Below are 19473 nucleotides of genomic sequence, written 5' to 3' on the forward strand. Positions count from 1 at the left end.
AGCATTAAAGTGAATAATTGACCATACAAAACTAAAAGGAAGTCCTGGAGAGATGGCTCAGCAGTTAAGGGTACTGACTGTTCTTCTAGAGGTCTGGGGTTCAAATCTCAGCACCACATGGCAGTTCACAACTGTCTGTAACTCCAGGATCTGACACTTTTGCATAGACTTACTTGCAGGCAAAACACCAATACACATAAAAAAGATAAACAAACAAACAAATAAACAAACATTAAAAATACTAAAAGTCTTCTGTAAAACAGGAAACAATTGAATGAAGAACAAGCACACAGAAGGGAGAGAATGTTTGCTGATCCTTGTGGTTGAATTGGAGAGGGGCTGGAGGAAGCTGAGGAGGAGGGCAACCCCATAGGAAGAACAGCAGTCTCAATTGACCTTGACCCCCAGGATTTCTTGAACACTAGATCACCAACCAGGCAGCATACACCAGCTGATATGAGACCCCCAACACATATACAGCAGAGGACAGCCTGGTCTGGCCTCAGTGAGAGAAGACACATCTAACCCTCGAGAGACTTGAGGCCCCAGGGAGTGGGGAGGTCTTGTGGGGTTGGGACATCATCTTGGGACAGAGAAGGAGGAATGGGATAAGAGGGCAGACTGGCAGGGTAATAGTGATTGGACTGTAAAACAAGATTAACAACAACAACAGCAGCAGCAGCAACAATAATAAATTGCCTTTTACCCCTAACGGGGGGGGGGGGGGTCAGAGTTGAGAAAACAAAGACCAAATTAAAAATGGGCTATGGATCTGAACAGAGAGTGAAAAAGGAAATTAAAATGCTTAAGAAACACCTTAAAAATTTTCAACATCCTTAGAAATTAGAGAAGTATAAATTAGAACTATTTTGAGATTTTTATCTTACCTTAGAATGACTAAGCTCAAGAAAACAACTGACAACAAATGCTGGCAAGAATGTGGGAGAAAAGAAACCCTCACTCAATGTTGGTAGGATTGTAAACTGGCATAGCCTATCCGGAAATCAGTGTAGAGAGCTCTCAAAAGGCTAAAAATAAGTCTACCTTATGACTCAGCTCTATCACTTCTTGGCATATGCTCAAAGGAACCAATATCCTACTCCCCAGATACTTGCTCAGCCATGTTGATTGCCACCTATGTGTCCTTCAGCTGATGACTGGATAATGAAAAAGTGGTGTATACACACTATGAAATACTAGACATCTGCAGAGAAAAATGAAATCATGAAATTTAGGCATGAATGAATGGAATTGGAAAATATACTGAGTGAGGTAATTAAGACCCAGAAAGAAAAAAAATGCCACACATGTTCTTTTTCTAGATTCCCCTCCTGAATCTTTAGATGTGATTACATAAACTGGAGTAACAGTAAGGATCCGGAAAGTAAAAAGTGGTCATGGGAAGTGGGGTCTTCATAGAAAGGGGTTGTAGTACACAAGTGGTATAAATAGGTAGGTAGATGGGGAAAATGGAGGATATTTAGATGGAAAGAAGGAAGGGAGGGCCATATAGAGGAAGAGGGAGGGAAGAAGGGTAAATAACACTAAGGATGTTTGGAAGGAGCTATAGAGAAACATTATTTTATATTAACAATAGTTGGAGCTGGGCTGTAGGGATCTATCAGAGATTAAGAGCACTTGCTAGATTTTTTGAATGGTTCATTTTTATTACATATTTTCTTCATTTACATATCATATGCTATCCCCTTTCCTAGTTTCCTCTCCAAAAGTCCCCTATACCCTCCCCCCTGGCCTGCTCCCCAACCCACCCACTCCTGCTTCTGACCCTGGCATTTCCCGGTACAGGGGCATACAATCCTCACAAAAACAAGGGCCTCTCCTGCCATCAGTGGCCCACTATGCCATCAACTGCCACATATGCAACTAGAGACAAAAGCTCTGGGGGGGGGGTACTGGTTAAATCATTGTTGTTCCTCCTGTAGGGTTGCAGACCCCTTTAGCTTCTTGGGAACTTTCTCTAGCTCCTTCATTGGGGGCTCTGTGTTCCATCCAATAGCTGACTGTGAGCATCCACTTCTGTATTTGCCAGGTACTGACAGAGCCTCACAAGAGATAGCTATATCAGGGTACTGTCAGCAAAATCTTGCAATATATGCAATAGTGTCTGGGTTTGGTGGTTGTTTATGGGATGGATCCCTAGGTGGGGCAGTCTCTGGATGGTCCTTCCTTCCATCTCAGTTCCAAACTTTGTCTCTGTAACTCCTTCCATGGGTATTTTGTTACCCATTCTAAGAAAGAACAAAGTATCTACACTTTGTTCTTCCTTGTTCTTGAGTTTCATGTGTTGTGCAAATTGTATCTTGGGTAGTCTAAGTTACTGGGATAATATCCACTTAGCAGTGAGTGCATATCAGGTGACTTCTTTTGTGATTGGGTTGATATCCTCACTCAGGATAATATCCTCCAGGATAATTTCCATCCATTTGCCTAGGAATTTGATAAATTCATTCTTTTTAATAGCTGAATAGTACTCCATTGTGTAAATGTACCACATTTTCTGTACCCATTCCTCTGTTGAGGGACATCTGTGTTCTTTCCAGCTTCTGGCTATTATAAATAAGGGTGTTATGAAGATAGTGGAGCATGTGTCCTTATTACAAGTTGGAACATCTTCTGGATATATGCCCAGGAGAGGGATTGAGGGATCCTCAGTAGTACTATGTCCAATTTTCTGAGGAACCTCCAGACTGACTTCCAGAGTGGTTGTACAAGCTTGCAATCCCACCAACAATGGAGGAGTGTTTCTCATTCTCCACATCCTTGCCAGCATCTGCTGACACTTAAATTTTTGATCTTAGCCATTCTGACTGGTGTGAGGTGGAATCTCAGGGTTGTTTTGATTTGCATTTCCCTGATGATTAAGGATGTTGAACATTTTTTCAGGTGCTTCTCAGCCATTTGGTATTCCTCAGATGATAATTCTTTGTTTATCTCTGTACCCCATTTTAAACAGGGTTATTTGATTTTCTAGAGTCCATCTTCTTGAGTTCTTTATATATATTGGATATTATTCTCCTATCAGATGTAGGATTGATAAAGATCCATTCCCAATCTGTTGGTGGCCTTTTTGTCTTATTGACAGTGTCTTTTGCCTTACAGAAGTTTTGCAATTTTATGAGGTCCTATTTATTGATTCTCGATCTTACACCACAAGCTATTGCTCTTCTGTTCAGGAATTTTTACCCTATGACCATATTTTCGAGGCTTTTAACCACTTTCTCCTGTATAAGTTTCAGTGTCTCTGGTTTTCTGTGGAGTCCCTTGGTCCACTTAGACTTGAGCTTTGTACACGGAGATAAAAATGGATCAATTCATATTCTTCTACATGATAACCTCCAGTTCTGCCAGTACATTTGTTGAAAATGCTGTCTTTTTTTCCACTGGATGGTTTTAGCTCCCTTGTCAAAGATCAAGTGACCATAGGTGTGTGGGTTCATTTCTGGGTCTTCAATTCTATTCCATTGATCTACCTGTCTGTCATTGTACCAGTACCATGCAGGGTTTTTTTGTTTTTTGTTTGTTTGTTTTTCGACAATTGCTCTGTAGTACAGCTTGAGGTCAGGAATGGTGATTCCACCAGAGGTTCTTTTATTGTTGAGGATAGTTTTTGCTATTTTAGGTTTTTTTGTTATTCTAGATGAATTTGCAAATTGCAATTTCTAAATCTATGAAGAACTGAGTTGGAATTTCGATGGGGATTGCATTGAATCTGTAGATTGCTTTAGGCCAGATAGCCATTTTACTATATTAATCCTGCCTATCCATGAGCATGGGAGGTCTTTCCATCTTCTGAGATCTTCTTTGATTTCTTTCTTCAGAGGCTTGAAGTTCTTTTTTTCTTTTCTTTCTTTCTTTCTTTCTTTCTTTCTTTCTTTCTTTCTTTCTTTCTTCCTTCCTTCCTCTCTCTCTCTCTCTCTCTCTCTCTCTCTCTCTCTCTCTCTCCTCTCTCTCTCTCTTTCTTTCTTCCTTTCTTTCTTTCTTTTTGTTTTTTTTGAGACAGGGTTTCTCTGTATAGCCCTGGCTGTTCTGGATCTCACTTTGTAGACCAGGCTGGCCTCGAACTCAGAAATCTGCCTGCCTCTGCCTCCCAAAGCTGGGTGGGATTAAAAGCATGCAACCACCACTGCCTGGCGAGACTTGAAGTTCTTATCAAACAGATCTTTCACTTGCTTAGTTAGAGTCACACCAATGTATTTTATATTATTTGTGACTTTTGTGAAGGGTGTTGTTTCCCTAATTTCTTCTCAGTATGTTTATCCTTTGTGTATAGAAAGACCATTGACTTGTTTGAGTTAATTTTATATCCTGCTACTTCACTGAAGTTGTTTATCAGGTTTAGGAGTTCTCTGGTGGAATTTTTAAGATCACTTATATGTACTATAATATCATCTGCAAATAGTGACATTTTGACTTCCTCCTTTCCAAGTTGTATCCCCTTGATCTCCCTTTGTTTTCTAATTGCTCTGGCTAGGACTCCAATTACTATATTGAATAGGTAGGGAGAAAGTGGGCAGCCTTTTCTAGTTTCTGATTTTAGTGGAATTGCTTCAAGTTCCTCTCCATTCAGTTTGATGTTGGCTACTGGTTTGCTGTATATTGATTTTATTATGTTTAGTTATGGGCCTCGAATTCCTGATCTTTCCAAAACTTTTATCATGAATAGGTGTTGGATTTTGTCAAATGCTTTCTTAGCATCTAACGATATGATCATGTGGTTTTTGTCTCTGAGTTCATTTAAGTAGTGGATTATGTTGATGAATTACCATATATCTTTAGGCACGAGTGAAGACCCCCTGCTACAGGGAGGATTCAGAACTGCATCACAGGGAAGGAGCGGTTAATAAAGGTTCCCGTAAAACAGACTGCTGAGAAGGATTCAGTGGCGTGGATTCAGAACTCTTCAGCTGGGGAACGGTACTGGCAAGTCTCCCAAATTGATCCCCGGGTTAAAGGGGGATATTTTTAAGAGAAAGAAGAGAGATGATGACTGAATAAACTGCTGTTAGAAGGACTGGTGGTCGTGTCGTCCTTGCTGGTCGAGAGCGGACGCAACAATTGGTGGCCCGTACGGGGAACCGACTCCCCCACCAAAGAGTTCAGAACTTTCAGCAGTCAGTGGTTGCCGGCAGGGTAAGGAGATTGGGAAGGACCTCGGATAAAATAGAGACAAGTATAAAGTTGCCAGGAAGCAGGCACAAAGTAAAAGAGAAACTATGGGGACAAGGTAAAGTTCCTGGTTTTGGGACAAGGTTCCTGGTTTTGGGATAAGTTAAGGAACTATGATAACCTCAGTGTAGTGATCAATAGATCCTCTCTGTGTAGTTATGCTTTTTTCTCCCATTGACCCTTTGTGGGTAGGTCTGATAGTTTTGGTCTTGTTTGTTCTGATATATGGACTCTGTTACTGTTTGAATCGAGAGGCAGTCAAGACAGGTCAGAAAATCCTTATAGAGCAACAAGAGAGTATGTCAGAAAAGGAGAAGGGCTTAAAAAGAAAAAAGAAAAAGGAGACAAAGTGTTATCAGGTGGACAGAAAGGACAAAATAAAAGAGCCGAGGTGGAGGAGGAAGGCGAATTAGCTTCTGCGCCTCCTCCCTATGCCTCTTCGGCAGCCACCTATAGGCAGACCTTCTGTCCGGAGGTTTGGAGAGAGGATAGATTCTCCTTGCTGGGATGTCCTGTTTTCACTGACCAAGCAGGGCAGAGATATCATGAGCCTCTAGATTTCAAAGTAATCAGGAATTTGGCTGAGTCTGTGCGGACATACGGCTTAAGTGCCTCCTATACTGTGACTCAAGTAGAGGCCTTGAATAGACACTGTATGACGCAGTCAGATTGGGCAGGCTTAGTGAAGGCATGCCTTTCACCTGGGCAGTATTTAGATCGGAAAGCCTTCCTTATTGAATTTACAAATGAACAGGTGCAGAGTGTGCGGGCCTCACTTTCGCCATGGTAGCGTAGGCTTTTGCTGCTGTGGAGGCAGGACAATCTCCTCAGATTCGGTTTGCCGCTCTAAAAGAAATTATGCTGCATTATGCCGTGGGGTGCTAGGCTAAGCACTGCACAGAGGATAGCTTGCTGTTGGCATCCTGTGGAAGGCATGTCTGATTGCATGAAGGTTCAGTGTCCTAGTTCCCTTCCCCCAGGAAAAACGACACGGGAGCTGGCCAAGACCTCTCTGGGTGATGAGCCCAAGGGATGGTTTTGTGTAGGGCCCCTATGCTTGCACACTGGGGATTAGACCTCTACCTTCACCCATGAGGCTTGCTTGCAGCAATTAAGATCTGGCCATAGATTAATCAACATCCTGGCCTTTTGATGCACCTGCCGCATGCAAACACAATCTCCCCAGGTGTGGCTTGGCAATGATAGGGAGGTAGTCAGTGATAAGACTCCCTGGGCATGTCACCAACCTAAGACAGGGATCAAACCAATGCTGTTTGTCTCCCAAGGACGGGTAAGGGGCATGGCTGCGGGGGGCTATCTACAGACATTCTCTCTGCCAAAAAAGAAAAAAAGGGGGAGATGTGAGGAGCGGGTGTGGCAGCAGTCCCAAAGGCGTCAGGGACTGCAGCTAAGTCGTATGACTTGCACCTGACTTCCTCATATAAACCACAAACATCTTGAGAGCTGCGCAGGTGTACCAGGATACCGGTGAATCCATTTTGATGGAGATATGTCCCTGCTGCCCTAATTAGCTGAAGCTGCTTGCCTGGTGAGGTGGCGTGGCCTGTTGTGCATGGATGGATGGATGGGATCTGAGAGTATAAAAGAGTGAGAGGCCCAGTATTCGGGGGAGATATAAACAAAGGAGATATAAACAAGGGAGATATAAACAGGGGAGATATAAACAAGGGAGATATAAACAAGGGAGATATAAACAAGGGAGATATAAACAAGAAGAAACAGGACTGAATAAACGTGTGCAGAAGGATCCTGTTGCAGCATCGTTCTTCCTGGCCAGTTGGGCGCGCGCAAGACATGAAGGGTGATTGTTTTGATGTGTTCTTGGATTTGGTCTGTGAGAATTTTATTGAGTATTTTTGCATCGATATTCATAAGGGAAATTGGTCTGAAGTTCTCCTTCTTTGTTGGGTCTTTATGTGGTTTTGTTATCAGTAAAACTGTGGATTCATAGAATGAATTGAGCAATATTCCTTCTGTTTCTATTTTGTGGAACAGTTTGAAGAGTATTACTATTTGGTCTTCTTTGAAGGTGTGACAGAATTCTGCACTGGTCCTGGGATTTTTTTGGTTGGAAGACTTAATGCCTGCTGCTATTTCTTTAGGGGTTATGGGACTGTTTAGATTGTTTGATCCCAATTTAGCTTTGGTATTTGGTATCTGTCTAGAAAATTGTACATTTTATCCAGATTTTCAAATTTTGTTGAGTATAGGCTTTTGTAGTAGGATCCGATGATTTTTTTTTAATTTCTCCAATTTCTTTTCTTATATCTCCCTTTTCATTTCTGATTTAGATGATTTGGATACTGTCTTTATGCCCTCTGGTTAGACTGGCTAAGGGTCTATCTTGTTAATTGTCTCAATGAAACAGCTCCTAGTTTTGTTGACTCTTTATATAGTTCTTTTTGTTTTTACTTGGGTGATTTCAGCCCTGTGTTTGATTATTTCCTGTCATCTACTCCTTCCTCTTGGGTGTTTCTGCTTCTTTTTGTTCTAGAGCTTTCAAGTATGCTGGCAAGCTGCTAGTATATGCTCTGTCCAATTTCTTATTGGAGGCACTCAGAGCTCTTCAGTTTGTGTTTTCACGATCTGTCCATTAATAATATTGGGGTGTTGAAGTCTCCCACTATTACTGTGTGTGGTGAAATGTGTGCCTTGAGCTTTTGTAAAGTTTCTTTTATGAATGTGTGTGCCCTTGCATTTGGAGCATAGATGTTCAAAAATGAGAGATCTTCTTGGTAGATGTTTCCTTTGATGAGTATGAGGTGTCCTTCTTATTCTTTTTGATAACTTTTGATTGAAAGTTGATTTTATTCACTATTAGAATGGCTACTTCAGCTTGTTTCTTAAGACCATTTGCTTGGAAAATTGTTTTCCAGCCATTTAATTTGAGGTAGTGTCTGTCTTTGATACTGAGGTGCATTTCTTGTATGCAGCAAAATGCTGGGTCCTGTTTATGTATACAGTTTGTTAGCCTATGTCTTTTAATTGAGGAATTGAGTCCATTGATATTAAGAGATATTATGGAACAGTGATTGTTTCTTCCTTTATTTTTGATATTATTTTTATGTTTGTGTAGCTATCTTCTTTGGGTTTGTTGAAAGAAGATTACTTGCTTGCTTTTTCTAGAGTGTAGTTCCCCTCCTTGTGTTGGCTGCTTCCTTCTATTATCCTTTGTAGGACTAGATTTATGAAAAGGTATTGTGTAAGTATGGTTTTGTCATGGAATATCTTGTTTTCTTCGTCTATGGTAATTGAGAGTTTTGCTGGGTATAGTACCTTGTGCTGGTGTTTGTGTTCTCTTAGGGTCTATATGACATCTGCTTAAGATCTTCTAGCTTTCCTAGTCTCTGGTGAGAAGTCCGGTATAATTCTGACAGGTCTGCCTTTATATGTTACTTGACCTTTTTTCCTTACTGCTTTTAATATTCTTTCTTTGTTTTGTGCATTTGATGTTTTGACTGTTAAGTGATGGGAGGAATTTCTTTTCTAGTTCAATCTATTTGGGGTCTGTAGGCTTCTTGTATGTTCACGGGCATTTCTTTCTTTACGTTAGGGAAGTTTTCTCCTATACTTTTGTTGAAGATATTTACTGGCTCTTTGAGTTGGGAATACTCACTCTCTTCTATGCTATTATCCTTAGTTTTGGTTTTTCATTGTGTCCTGGATTTCCTGGATGTTTTAGGTTAGGAGCTTTTTTGCATTTTGCATTTTCTTTGACTGTTGTGTCATTATCTATGGTATCTTCTGCCCTTGAAATTCTCTCTTCAATCTCTTTTATTCTGTTGGTAATTCTTGCATCTATGAATCCTGATCTCTTTCCTAGGTTTTCTATCTTTAGGGTTGTCTTCTTTTGAGATTTCTTTATTGTTTGTGCTTCCATTTTTTAGATCTTGGATGGTTTTGTTCATTTCCTTTGCCTGTTTGATTGTATTTTTCTGTAATTCTTTAAGGGATTTTTGTGTTTCCTCTTAAAGGGACTTTACCTGCTTACCTGTGTTGTTCTGTATTTCTTTAAGGGAATTATTTATGTCCTTCTTGAAGTCCTCTATCATCATCATGAGAAGTGATTTTAGATCTGAATCTTGATTTTCCTTTGTGATGGTATATCCGGGACTTGCTATGTTGGGAGAATTGGGTTCTGAGGATGCCAAGTAACCTTGGTTTCTGTTGCTTATGTTCTTATGCTTACCTCTCGACAACTGATTATCTCTAGTGCTACCTGCCCTCACTATATCTGACTGGAGCCTGTCCTTTCTGTAATTCTGTTTGTGTCAAAACTCCTCAGAGTCCAGCTGTCTCTGTGATCCTGTGATTCTGGGTGTGTCAGAGTTCCTGAGAGTCAAGCTGCCTCTGGGACCCCCAGAACCTGTTATGACCAAGCTCCTGGGATCCTGCAATCCTGGGTGTGTTAGAGTGCCTGGGATTTGAACATCCTCTGGGTGATGTGAGACTGGCTAAAAAGTTCATGCCAAAGGTAAACAGGCACAGACTGGAAGAAACCAGAGCCACTGGTCAGGCTCTAATGATAATTGGGATAGGCACCAATCTATGAGTATAGCAGGATATCATTAGGAATCATTTCATTACTTTATTTTTTTTTGCCAGTCTATGTTTGCTTCTATCTTAGATCTCTGGGCTTCCTAACCTGTGGGTCCTAAGCCTCCACGAAGTGTCAGAGCTGGGCTCCCTCTCATAGTATGGTCTCAAGCTGGACCAGTCCAGATGTCTTTCCGAGTACTTTCCATCCCCCCCCCACCTAATCCCTCCTGTTCCTGTCCCCATCCACCAACAACACCCTCATACCCACAATGTCTATTTTATTTTCCCTTTACAATAATATTTATTCTTCTCCTTTTGAAACACATCTAAATGTGGAAACTGCCTCCAACAGAACTTTCCTAGGGATAATATGGGCCCTGATATCTTAATTAAAGCCACTAGCCAGTAAGCAAACACTGGGATCCTACTTTACTCTAGGTAGAATCATTATTAAAGGACCAACTACAAGTTTTTGTGCTGTACCAGTGACTGCCAATGCAGCATTATGCCAGCCTTGATCCAAAGCTTGATGAATACAGCTCTGAAGTTAGATCATGCTCCACACTGTTAGGCTACTGTTGACTGCTCAGGTGGAATTATGGTCTACAATCTCTACAGTCAACTACAGTGAATATTTGCTGGACTAGACATCTCACAGTCTAGGGTCACATCTATGTCTTCCTGCAAAGTTGTTCCAGTGGCTGCATTTAAAGGCACTGGATAATGATAGTTGTTAGGATGTATTATTCACTAGCCCCAACACTGAGTTCCAAGGCCAAGTTCTGAGCTTCCTACCATGTCTTAAACACCAAGAACATGGTCTTGTTCGATGCTGTCCTCTTCAAGGTTGATGTGGCATAGGTAAAGGCAGTCTTTCTACTATCTAAATTAGGACTAAGCAGGATTGCACCTGAATCTTACAGTTTCAAAATCATATGTAATCTCAAAGATTCATTAAGATATGTGTCATAAATGATGGCAATGCAAACTGATACATGAGTCCATCTCACTGAAATACAGGCTCTGCCTCATGCTAAACCAGGCCTAGAGGTCCCAATTTTGAGCAGAAATAATTGTGCTGTCTGCCTCAAGTTGAGAAGCATATGGGGTTATACCAATGTGCTAGGCTCATTCCAAGGCTGCCAAGTGAACCAAGTGTCACTTGAAACTCAAGTGCCTCCCAGTAGCACAAAGTGCTCTGGTGTCAGTTCAGATATGGAGGCTCTCTCTACAAACTCTGGTCAGGGCATAGAGACCTTTGTGTTCCATGTTGTATATTGTCTCATCACAATAAGCCCATCACTGAATAACAATACACAATCTTTTTCTAGCTTTGACACCTGCCCTGAGTACAAGAGGCAGAGAGTTTGTTTCAATGTGTCAGGCTTAGTCTAAGATCTAGATATAATTCCCCTTTCCTTAAAAAGCAGGAGGTATCTTTCCACTGATTTTGGAGAATGATGATACGGTCAGATTTTACTTCCTGGTTTCTTCAATACATCTGTATTTTTAGTATGTTCACACTAAATCAAAAAACTACAGTCTTTCTTCTAAATTCCTTAGCTATCATGAAGACTATCAAATTATCTATCAAACTGATACGGCTATGAGATGACAACTCTCAGAGGATATTAGTCATCATCTTCTGCCTCTGTATTCTGTGCATTTTTAAAAGTATTTCTCTAATACACTTTACCCTTCATGGAAATAATATGTAGAAGAGTAAACCAAGAAAATCTTCTGTTAAATTGTTAAGTTATACAAATAGTAAATTGTTAGGTTAAAGTGGTATCAATAGAGGAGCTAGAGAAAGTACCCAAGGAGCTGAAGGGGTTTGCACCCTTATAGGAGGAACAACAATATGAACTAACCAGTGCCCCCAGAGCTTGTGTCTCTAGCTTCATATGTAGCAGAAGATGGCCTAGTCGGCCATTATTGGGAGGAAAGGCCCTTGGTCTTGCAAAGATTATATGCCCCAGTACAGGAGAATGCCAGGGCCAGGAAGCAGGAGTGGGTGGATTGGGGAGCAGGGCAGGTGGAGGGTTCAGGGGACTTTCGTGATAGCATTTGAAATGTAAATGAAGAAAATATCTAATAAAAATGTTTAAAAAAATAAGAGTTAGATGGCTTAGGGTTTGTATTGCTGTGATGAAACACTATGACCAAAAGTCACTTAGGGATGAAAAGCTAACGCTTACACATCACAGTTCATCATCAAAATCAGGACAGGAACTCAAACAGGGCAGGCACATGGAGGTAGTAGGAGCTGAGGTCATGAGGGAGTTCTGCTTCCTGGCTTACTCCACATGGCTTGTTTAGCCTGCCTTCTTATACCACCCAGGACCACTATCCCAGGGGTGACACTGCTCACATTGAGCTTGGCCCTTCCACATCAGTCATCAATTAAGAAACTGCACCACAGTTTGCCCACAGGCAAAAACTTCTCAAATAAGGTTCCCTCTTCCAAAATAACTCTGGCTTGTGTCAAGTTGACATCAGTAGACAACATGATGGCTCAGCAGCTTGGTGCTTGCCACCAAGGCTGATGACCTGGGTTTGATCCCCAGACTCCACATGGTGAAAGTAGAGAACTGACTCCAGCAAGTTGACCTCTGACCTCAAAATGCATGCCTGCATTCAAATGCATACCAGCAAGCTCAAATGTATACACACACAAAGTGTAATTTTTAAAGTTTTTAAGAAAGAATTGAAAAGCAGTAATATGGACAAAAAAATCAATGTCTGGCCTCTCTCATTATTAAAAACCAGAAATTAACAATAAGATGGCAAAACTATCATAATCAACTTTTACAGAACTGTGAAATCTAGTTTAAAAATGCTACAGCAATTTCAGGCCATTTTAATGAAGAAAGCCTGGTAGACTCGGGACCAATAGCTGCCCTCTCAAATACTACTCCCCTTCCTTCCATCCCTTCCACCGCTTGAGGTTAGTCCTTGCTGCTGGGGAAGACTCCTAGTTGGCCTGCTTCCATGAAGACTCCATATCCCAAATACATTTTAGAGGACCCACTGCACTCAGAGCCGTTGAGGTTTCATTGCTCTCAGAGCACTTGAAGATCAGCAGCACTCAGCTCAGTTGGACAACAGCTTGACTGCTCCACTGAAGACCCAACAGTCTGAAGGACTCCCAGGAGATTTACTGCAGCGAGGGCAGCAGATCACCAGCTTCTCTGTTACTGTGAAGAGTCCCCAGTTGGAAGGCCCCACATGTGCTCTGATACAGCCAGAGCCACAGGCCTACCAGGAGACCTGAAGCAACCCAGGGACAAAAGAGACTTGAGACAGTCACCCAGACCAACAAATACCAGAGATGTCCAGATGGTGAAAGGCAAGCACAAAGCCATAAGAAACAGAAGCCAAAATACACGGGCATCATCAGAACCCAGTTCTCCCACCACAGCAAGCCCTGACTATACCAACACACCGGAAAATCAGGAATCTGTCCTAAAATCCTATCTCATGAAGATAATAATGTCCTTTAAGGAGAATATTAATAACTCACCGAAGGAAATACAGGAAAACATAGGTAAACAGGTGAAGGAATTGAATAAAGTGATCCAAAACCTAAAAGTGGAAGTAGAAACAATAAAGACAACACAAATGGAGGCAAACCTGGAAATGGAAAATCTAGGAAAGAGATCAAGAATTACAGCTGTAAGTATTACCAACAGAATACGAGAGACAGAAGAGAGAATCTTAGGTGTAGAATATATGTTAGAAGAGATTGACACAACCATCAAAGAAAATTCAAAACAAAAAACTCCTAACCCAAAGCATCCAAGAAATTGAGGACACAGTGAAAAGACCAAATCTAAGAATAATTGGAATAGAGGAGGATGAAGATTCCCAGCTGAAACGTCCTGAAAATGTCTTCAACAAAATCATAGAAGAAAACTTCCCCAACCTAAATAAAGAAATGACCATAAAGGTACGAAAAGCACATAGAACATCAAATAAATGGGACCAGAAAAGAAAATCTTCTTGTCACATAATTATAAAAACACTAAATGCAGAGAGCAAAGAAAGAATATTAAAAGCTGCAAGGGAAAAAGGCCAAGTAACATACAAAGGTAGACCTATTAGAATTACACCAGACTTCTCAACAGAGACTATGAAAGCCAGAAGAGCCTGGTCAGAGGTCATGCAGATGCTAAGAGAACACAAATACTAGCTCAGGCTACTACACCCAGCAAAACTCACAATCAACATAGATGGAAAAACCAATATATTGCAGGACAAAACCAAATTCAAACAGTATCTATCTATGAACCCAGATCTATAAAGGATAGTAGATGGAAAACTGCAACACAAGGAAAGTACCTGCACCAAAGAAAGGACAAGATATTAAGCATCTCACAACAAAGTTAAAAAAAAAAAAGTAGAGAGCCACAAGCACATGAAACCGCCTACAAAAACAAACATATCAGGAACAAACAGTCATCTCCCTTTAATATCTCTCAATATTTTTTTTTGTTTGTTTTTTCGAGACAGGATTTCTCTGTATAGCCCTGGCTGTCCTGAAACTCACTTTGTAGACCAGGCTGGCCTCGAACTCAGAAATCCGCCTGCCTCTGCCTCCCGAGTGCTGGGATTAAAGGCGCGTGCCACCACACCCGGCAATATCTCTCAATATTAATGGGCTCAACCCACCTATAAAAAGACATAAGCTAGCAGACTGGATATACAGCATTTTGCTGCATACAAGAAACACACCTCAATGACAAAAAAAGATATTATCTCAGAGTAAAATGTTGGAAAAAGTTCTTCCAAGCAAATGGTCCCAGGAAACAAGCAGGAGTTGCCATCCTAATATCCAATAAAATAGACTTCCAACCAAAAGTTATCAAATGTGATGAAGAATGACACTTCTTATTTTTCAAGGGGAAAATCCACCAAGAGAAAGTGTCAATTCTGAACATCTATGCCCCAAATACAAGAGCACTTAAGTACATAAAATAAACTTTACTAGAACTCAAAACACACATTTTATCCCTCACAATAATAGTGGGAGATTTCAACACCTCATGTTCACCAATGGACATGTCATTGAAACAGAAACTAAACAGAGACACAGTGAAACTATGAGAGGCTATGAACCAAATGGATTTAACAGATATCTACAGAACATTTCATCCTAAAACAAAAAAAAAAATGCACCTTCTTCTCAGCACCTCATGGAACCTTCTCCAAAATTGACCATATAATTGGTCACAAAATAACCCTAAACAGATACAAAAAGATTGAAATAATACCATACAACCTATTAGATCACCATGGCCTAAGGCTGTTCTTTGATACAAGAACAAAAACTACAGAAAGCCTACATACACATGGAAACTGAACAACTCTTTACTCAATGATAACTTGGTCAGGGAAGAAATATAGAAAGAAATTAAAGACTTCCTGGAATTTAATGAAAAATTTGAAACATCATACCCAAACATATGGGACACAATGAAAGTAGTGTGACAAAAGGATGGACCATCTAGTGATTGCCATATGCAGGGATCCATCCCATAATCAGCTTCCAAATGCTGACACCATTGCCTACACTAGCAAGATTTTGCTGAAAGGACCCAGATATAGCTCTCTCTTGTGAGACTATGCCTAGCAAACACAGAAGTGGATGATCACAGTCAGCTATTGGATGGGTCACACGGCCCCCAATGGAGGAGCTAGAGAAATTACCCAAGGAGCTAAAGGGAACTGCAACCCTATAGGTGGAACAACAATATGAACTAACCAGTACTCGGGAGCTCTTGTCTTTAGCTGCATATGTATCAAAAGATGGCCTAGTCGGCCATCACTGGAAAGAGAGGCCCATTGGACTTGCAAACTTTATATGCCCCAGTACAGGGGAACGCCAGGGCCAAAAAGGGGGAGTGGGTGGGTAGGGGATTGGGGGTGGGTGGGTATGGGGGACCTTTGGGATAGCATTGAAAATGTAAACGTAAACGAGGAAAATACCTAATTAAAAAAAAAATCAGAATAATGGGAAAAAAAAGAGAGGAAAGTCCATAGCAATAAGTGCCCTGGTAAAGAAACTGGAGAGATCTTACACTAACAGCTTAACAGCACACCTGAGAGCTGTAGAACAAAAAGAAGCCAACTCACCCAAGAGGAGTAGAAGGCAGAAAATAGTCAGACTCAGGGAGAAATCAACCAAATAGAAACAAAGAAAACAATACAAAGAATCAGCAAAACCAAAAGCTGGTTCTTTGAGAGAATCAACAAGATAGATAAACCCCTAGCCAAACTAACTAAAGGGCCAAGAGATAGTATCCAAATTAGTAAAATCAGAAAAGAAAAGGGAGATATAACAACAGAAATGGAGGAAATTCAAAAAATCATCAGGTCCTATTTTAAAAGTCTATATTCAACAAAAATGGAAAATCTAGATAAAATGGATGGTTTTCTAGACAGATGCCACATACCAAAGAGAAATCAAGAGCAGGTAAACTAAACAGCCCCATATCTCACAAGGAAATAGAAGAAGTTATTAAAAACCCCCAACCAAAAAAGCCAAGGCCAGATGAATTTAGTGCAGAATTCTACCAGATCTTCAATGAAGACCTGATATCAATTTTCCTCAAAATATTCCATAAAAGAGAAACAGAAGGAATACTACCTAACTCGGTTTATGAAGTCACAATTACTCTGATACCTAAACCACACAAGGACCCAACTAAAAAAAGAGAACTTCAGACCAATCTTGCTTATAAATATCGATGCAAAAATATGCAATAAAATTCTTGCAAATCAAATCCAAGAAGACATCAAAACCACCATTCACTATGATCAAGTAGGCTTGATCCCAGTGATGCAAGGTTGGTTAAATATATGAAAATCCATTAAGGTAATCTACTATGTAAACAAACTCAGAGAAAAAAGAATCACATGATCATCTCCTTAGATGCAGAAAAAGCATTTGACAATATAAAACACCCCTTAATGTTAAAAGTATTGGAGAGATCAGGAATTCAAGGTGCATACCTAAACATAATAAAAGTAATTTACTGCAAACCAACAGCCAATATCAAGTTAAATTGAGAGATAGTTGAAGCAATCCCACTGAAATTGGGTACAAGACAAGGATGCCCAGTCTCCCCATATCTATTCAATATAGTATGCGAAGTGTTAGTTAGAACAGTAAGACAACAAAAAGAGATCAAGGGGATACCAATTGGCAAAGAAGAAATAAAGGTATCACTATTTGCAGATGATATGATAGTATACATAAGAGACCCCAAAAATTCTACCATAGAACTTTTCCAGCTGATAAACAACTTCAGCCAAGTAGCCAGATATAAAATTAACTCAAATCAGTAGCCTTCCTTTATACAATGAATAAACAGGCTGGAAAAGAAATTAGGGTAACAAGTCCCTTCACAATAGCCACAAATAATATAAAATATCTTGGGGTAACTAACCAAACAAGTGAAAGACGTGTATGACAATAACTTGAAGTCTCTCAAGAAAGAAATAGAAGAAGATCTTGGAAAATGGAGAGGTTTCCCATGCTAATGGACTGACAGAATTAACATAGTAAAAATGGCCATACCAAAGGCAATCTATAGATTCAATGCAATGCCCATCAAAATCCCAACACAATTCTTCAAAGACATGGAAAGACCAATTCTCAAATTCATCTGTAAAAGCAAAAAACTTAGAATAGTAAGAACAATTCTTAACAGTAAAAGAACAGCTGGCAGAATCACCATCCCTGACCTCAAACTTTACTACAGAGCAATCGTGATAAAAACTGCATGGTTATTGGTACAGAGAGAGACACATTGATCAATAGAATAGGAATAAATACCCAGAAATGAAACCACACACTTAGGGTCACTTGATCTATGACAAAGACACCAAAAATGTACAATGGAAAAAGGAAAGCATCTTAAATAAACGGTGCTGGTCCAACTGGCTGTCTGTATGTAGAAGAATGAAAATAGACCCATATTTGTCACCTTGCACTAAGCTCAAGTCCAATGGATCAAGGACCTCAACATAAAAGCAGATACACTGAAACTAATAGAAGAGAAAGTGGGAAAGAGCCCTGGACTCATTGGCACAGGGGGAAATTTCCTAAACAGAATTCCAATGGCTCATGCACCAAAATCAAGAATTGATAAATGGGACCTGATGGAACTGGAAAGCTTCTGTAAGGCAAAGGACATAGTTAATAAGACAAATCAGCAATCAACAGATTGGGGAAAAAATCTTCCATAACCCCATATCTGATAGAGGGCTAATATCCAAAGTATATAAAGAACTCAAGAAGTTAATCGTCAACAAACCAAATAACCCAATCAAAAAATGGGGTATAGAAGTAAACCGAGAATTCACAACTGAAGAATCTTGAATGGCTAAGAATCACCTAAAGAAATGTTCAAAGTCCTTGGTGATCAGAGAAATGCAAAACAAAATGACCCTGAGATTCACCAATCAGAATGGCTAAGATCAAAACCTCAGGTGACAACACATGTTGGAGAGGATGTGGAGAAAGAGGAACACTTCTCCATTGCTTCTGGGATTGCAAACTGGTACAACCACTCTGGAAATCAATCTGGAGGTTCCTCAGAAAATTGGAAATAGATCTACCTGAAGACCCAGCTATATCACTCTTGGGACTATACCCAAAAGATGCCCCACCATGCCACAGGGGCACGTGTTCCACTATGTTTGTCGTGGCCTTATCTGTGATAGCCAGAAGCTGGAAACAACCCAGATGTCCCACAATAGAAGAATGGATACAGAAAATGTGGTTTATTTACACAGTGGAATACTAGTCAGCTATTAAGAATGAGGACATCCTGAGTTTTGCAGGCAAATGGATGGAACTAGAAAATAACATCCTGAGTGAGGTAACTCAGACCCAAAAGGACGTGCATGGTATATATTCATTAATAAGTGGATATTAGCCAAAAATAAAAGTACAGATTACCCAAGAGACAATCCACAGAACTCAAAAAGGTCAACAAGCTGAAATGCCCAAGTGATGACCCCCTTAGTCCCCCTTGGGAGTGAGAAGAAAGCAATCACACATGGGGAGGGAGGGAGGGACCTAGGAGGGAAAGTGGACATGAGGGGGAGAGGACCACCTGATCTGGTATTGGATGAAGGAAAAGGACTGAAGCCCTGAGGGCCAGCAGAATGAATGGAAACAGGCAACTTGGGAAATAGGTCTCCAGAATGCACCAGAGACCTGGGAGGTGAGAGACCCCCAGGAATCAAGGGAGGGACCTTAGATGAAATGCCAAAATGTAGGGAGAGTGAACTTATAGAGTCCACTTTTGGCAGGAAGATAGGACATCAAGTGAGGGATTGGGTTGCCATCCCATAGTCACATCTCTGATCCATAATTGTTCCTGTCTGAAAGAATTACAGATATGGAAATGGAGAGGAGCTTGAGGAAAAGAAGGTCCAGTGACAGGCTCAAAGTGAGATCCAGGTTAAGGGGAGGTCCCAAGGCCTGACACTATTACTGAGACTATGGAGTGCTCACATAAAGGGACCTATCATGACTGCCCTCTGAAAGACCCAACAAGCATCTGAAAGAGTCAGATGCAGATATTTGCACCCAGCCAATGGACAGAAGCAGCTGACCCTTGTTGTTGAATTAGGGAAGGCTGATAGAAGCTGAGGAGAAGAGTGATCCTGTAGGAGGACCAACAGTCAATTAATCTGGACCCCTGAGGTGTC

The sequence above is a fragment of the Mus musculus genome, chromosome X (assembly GCF_000001635.26).
Source record: "Mus musculus strain C57BL/6J chromosome X, GRCm38.p6 C57BL/6J".
Taxonomy (NCBI): Eukaryota; Metazoa; Chordata; class Mammalia; order Rodentia; family Muridae; genus Mus; species Mus musculus.